This window comes from Schistocerca piceifrons, unplaced genomic scaffold (genome assembly GCF_021461385.2).
Source record: "Schistocerca piceifrons isolate TAMUIC-IGC-003096 unplaced genomic scaffold, iqSchPice1.1 HiC_scaffold_1323, whole genome shotgun sequence".
Taxonomy (NCBI): Eukaryota; Metazoa; Arthropoda; class Insecta; order Orthoptera; family Acrididae; genus Schistocerca; species Schistocerca piceifrons.
Genome location: NW_025727151.1, coordinates 27501 through 32500, shown reverse-complemented (window position 1 = coordinate 32500; position 5000 = coordinate 27501). Strand labels below are relative to the sequence as shown.

The window sequence follows — 5000 nt, the reverse complement described above, 5'->3', positions numbered from 1 at the left end:
GCAGGATCAACCAGGGAGCTGCGTCAACTAGAGCTGAGCAGCCGGCCGCCCGGGAGTGTGTCCCGGGGGCCCGCGCGAACACGCAAGCGTCCGCTCAATCATTCTGCAAACAGGAGGAGGCTGAGCTCCCCTGCACAATACACCTCGAAACCCTCTCAGGTCCCGGCGGCGCGCAGCGCCGTCCCAAGTACTTGGTCGGGTTCGAGAGAGGCGCAATCGCCCGGAGTTAGGCGAGTAGACGCTTTCGGTGCGACCACCCGTGCTCCCAACTGAGCTTGCCGCTGCCGACAGAGGCCCGGGAGCGTGCTGTCGTGGCATTGCCGGCGGGAGACAACACGCGCCACCTACGGTGACCGGCAGCTCCAACGCCAGCGCCACAGAAGGACAAAAGCCCCACTTGGGTGCCGAAGCGAACTCTCCCAGCACAGCGCACACGCCAACACATCCGCACAGCTGCGATACAAACCACCAGCGAGAACCGCTGGGGCGACCGAGCAGCAGACGGCGTCGCGGCGCCGAGCGCCGGGCGGCGGCGCATCCTCAACGCACACAGTCCTCAATCGGACCAGCACACTGCAGATGTCCACCGCGCTTCGCACCGGGCCCGCGAGGACCTACTTTGGCCGCACGGCGCCGCGCGCAGGGTGCGCCGGCGCGCAGCTGCGACGCCTGCCGCGTCCGTCGGCCGGCGCGCCTGCCACTGGCCGCCCCCACCAGCCGGCTGTAGCGCGTGCGCCCACGCACCGCGCGGCCAGCACGCCGGGAGGCGCCCCCTCACCGGCCGGGGACGGTCCCACCCAGCCACCGCCGCGTATCGCTTCACACCCAGATGCCGTTCAGTTTCGTCGGCATGGTGGGTATCGCTGGAACAACCGGTTAGTACCTCAACCTATCGTCGCCATCACCGATTCACCCCTAGCGAGAACAACCGCACCACAACGGGTTACCATTTCTTCATTTGCGTAACTTCACCAGAAAACGTAGGCGTCCATCGCCATTTGCAACTTCAACCATTATTGCATGCCTGTGTCAGGTGTCACGCCACACTACGTCTGCCCACATACACGCAACAAAATGTGCACGCCTAGACAATACGTGGAAGGTGGCCCCCGTACGTATGCGATGTCCATTGCTCGAACGACTGTCAACCGGCTTCTGTAGCATGTCGCAGATATGGAACGCGCTGCACCATGCCATCACGGTGTGTGAGGAGAGACGACTAGGTCCGAATACATCAACAGACAGCTCATGCTGATCGCCATCCACGGCGTCCGTTCCTCCCACACGTCTCTATGGCGTACCACACTGCAATCCAGCTCTCATAGGGAGACGACACGTAGCTGCGTGCACAATATTTGCACTGTATGGTCCGCCGTTTTTGGGCGCAGTCGTTGTACGGTCACACATGTGCCACGATGTATCATTCAGTACATAAGGACGAATGTGCAGTACAGATTGTGGTTCACGCGTACGACATCAGCGGACAGTTGACACAGGCCGCACCACAACGTAGCCTGCGTACGTCGCATGCGAAGGGCATTGAACATGCAAACTTGTCACCAACCACCTTGCGAAGGCAGGGGGCAAGGTGGGGACGTGGGGAGAGGTGGGGGGGGGGGGGGGGCGGCATGTACGCCCTGCTGCCATCCACATTACAGTGTACAGCAGGAGCATGTGGAAAGTCAGCAAGACTTGCAAGGTGTTTAACATGAAGCGATACACAGGGGAGCGGGCAGTGCGAGTAGCGAACTATATTGCGAGGGTTGCGGGTGGGCAACACTACACTAATTGAACGAGTCGTATAACAATTACAGAGCAGGTTTAGGCGACAACGTGGGTTACGATAGGCGACAACGTGGGTTACGTTAGGGGACAACGTGGGTTACGTTAGGGGACAACGTGGGTTACGTTAGGGGACAACGTGGGTTACGTTAGGGGACAACGTGGGTTACGTTAGGGGACAACGTGGGTTACGTTAGGGGACAACGTGGGTTACGTTAGGGGACAACGTGGGTTAGGTTAAGGCACAACATGGGTTAGGTTAAGGCACAACATGGGTTAGGTTAAGGCACAACATGGGTTAGGTTAAGGCACAACATGGGTTAGGTTAAGGCACAACATGGGTTAGGTTACGGCACAACATGGGTTAGGTTAAGGCACAACATGGGTTAGGTTAGGGGACAACATGGGTTAGGTTAGGGGACAACATGGGTTAGGTTAAGGCACAACATGGGTTAGGTTAAGGCACAACATGGGTTAGGTTAGGGGACAACATGGGTTAGGTTAGGGCACAACATGGGTTAGGTTAGGGGACAACATGGGTTAGGTTAGGGGACAACATGGGTTAGGTTAGGGGACAACATGGGTTAGGTTAGGGGACAACATGGGTTAGGTTAGGGGACAACATGGGTTAGGTTAGGGGACAACATGGGTTAGGTTAGGGGACAACATGGGTTAGGTTAGGGGACAACATGGGTTAGGTTAAGGCACAACATGGGTTAGGTTAGGGGACAACATGGGTTAGGTTAGGGGACAACATGGGTTAGGTTAGGGGACAACATGGGTTAGGTTAGGGGACAACATGGGTTAGGTTAGGGGACAACATGGGTTAGGTTAAGGCACAACATGGGTTAGGTTAGGGCACAACATGGGTTAGGTTAGGGCACAACATGGGTTAGGTTAGGGCACAACATGGGTTAGGTTAGGGGACAACATGGGTTAGGTTAGGGGACAACATGGGTTAGGTTAGGGGACAACATGGGTTAGGTTAGGGGACAACATGGGTTAGGTTAGGGGACAACATGGGTTAGGTTAGGGGACAACATGGGTTAGGTTAGGGGACAACATGGGTTAGGTTAGGGGACAACATGGGTTAGGTTAGGGGACAACATGGGTTAGGTTAGGGGACAACATGGGTTAGGTTAAGGCACAACATGGGTTAGGTTAAGGCACAACATGGGTTAGGTTAGGGGACAACATGGGTTAGGTTAGGGGACAACATGGGTTAGGTTAGGGGACAACATGGGTTAGGTTAAGGCACAACATGGGTTAGGTTAGGGGACAACATGGGTTAGGTTAAGGCACAACATGGGTTAGGTTAGGGGACAACATGGGTTAGGTTAGGGGACAACATGGGTTAGGTTAAGGCACAACATGGGTTAGGTTAAGGCACAACATGGGTTAGGTTAAGGCACAACATGGGTTAGGTTAGGGGACAACATGGGTTAGGTTAGGGGACAACTTGGGTTAGGTTAGGGGACAACATGGGTTAGGTTAAGGCACAACATGGGTTAGGTTAAGGCACAACATGGGTTAGGTTAGGGGACAACATGGGTTAGGTTAGGGGACAACATGGGTTAGGTTAGGGGACAACATGGGTTAGGTTAAGGCACAACATGGGTTAGGTTAGGGGACAACATGGGTTAGGTTAAGGCACAACATGGGTTAGGTTAGGGGACAACATGGGTTAGGTTAGGGGACAACATGGGTTAGGTTAAGGCACAACATGGGTTAGGTTAAGGCACAACATGGGTTAGGTTAAGGGACAACATGGGTTAGGTTAGGGGACAACTTGGGTTAGGTTAGGGGACAACATGGGTTAGGTTAAGGCACAACATGGGTTAGGTTAAGGCACAACATGGGTTAGGTTAAGGTACAACATGGGTTAGGTTAAGGTACAACATGGGTTAGGTTAGGTTACACGTTGTTGTAAGGAAAGGTGTGGGGGGGGGGGGGGGGGCGGGGCGGCAGGTTCGTTGATAGTGATTATAGTAAGTGAATGCTTGTGACATGATGAGATTTGTCACGTCAGGATGCACCTTTGGCTTATTAGAGGCGGCGCTCCAATTCTATGCTTGTGTCAGACCTGTGTCTTTGACTCATGTCATTGTTTGTGCGCTGTGACAGGAGGTACTATTGTGATGTTGGGTGCACCGTTGTATAGGACATGTGTGGGTGTTGGTGCCTTATCTGCGCAATGGTGGATGTCGAAAGGGTGGGATATTCTATTTTCCGCATGGACCTCCTGGTCTGGTTGTGATAGTGTGGATTGTGTAATGTGGCGGAGAGGATGCACTGGATGTTGTTCCATGCTGGTGCTTACATATTGTATGTGCGCCTGTTAGAAGCAGAGAGTGGTGCGTGATCAGAGTGTCTGGCTGACGTGTGGTTCCCATTGTGGGCAGACTCTTTCAGCATGTATACGGACAGTTGTATATATTTTCTGTAGTTTGATGGCTCTGCATTGATTACTAATCAGCGCCGTGTGTACGGGTAATCTGGTTCCAGTCCACAATGTTCTATCTGTGTACATTAGTGACAAAGACTCCCCCCATGCAGTGGGGCTCGGTCTGTTATAACTCTTCCGCGTAATATATTTGCCCCACGTTTTTGCGAGTGCGAGTGCGAGTGCAACGCGCATGGGGACCGACATGCTGATGGCTCGGTATCGGACGCCGTACAGTGAGCAACGCGATCGCGTCTCTCGCTCGTAAGTGGTACAGGTCGCGGCTCATGTATAGGGACAGCGGGAATGTCGCATATTGGAAATAACTCTTCATGAAACGCAAGTTATAGGGGTGGATTGCACTTTACGAGTGCGGGAAACGTCCGCCGTTCATCCGCTGGAGGTGCGCGTTTGGCGGTTGGGGTGGTCCACGAACGGGTGCGGGTGGAGTCATTGCCGGTCCACGGCTTCGTGCGGCAGAGCCACTGGAGAATGGGTGCTATGGTCGACAGAGGCTGCAGGCTTTGTGGGTGGCGTCGAAAGGCGGGCACTGTGGCGCCATCGCTGTCTTAGTCGGCTTGGCGTCTCATAGATGGCGGTGGCGTCGTTGCAGGAGGTCATGTTGCGGGAGACCTACAGATGGCGGTATGTTTTGTGGTGCGGACGTAGTGTTGTCAGATGCGCATAGATGGCGGTATTGCATGTGCTTTCGCCCTATTTTCATAGATGGCGATACTGTTTTGCCGGCATGGGTGGCGTAGTTCCGTCGGATCCC

The 5000-nt window shown here is 54.5% G+C and overlaps 1 non-coding gene across 1 annotated transcript in view; it reads right to left on the bottom strand.

The window, feature by feature from the left end:
* LOC124732153 overlaps nt 1-17 on the bottom strand; it is a 1909-nt gene extending 1892 nt beyond the window's left edge. Inside the window, exon 1 of the ribosomal RNA XR_007008576.1 lies at nt 1-17. This exon is cut by the window's left edge and continues 1892 nt beyond it. This is a non-coding gene — a ribosomal RNA (small subunit ribosomal RNA).
* Between the last annotated feature and the right edge of the window lie 4983 nt (nt 18-5000).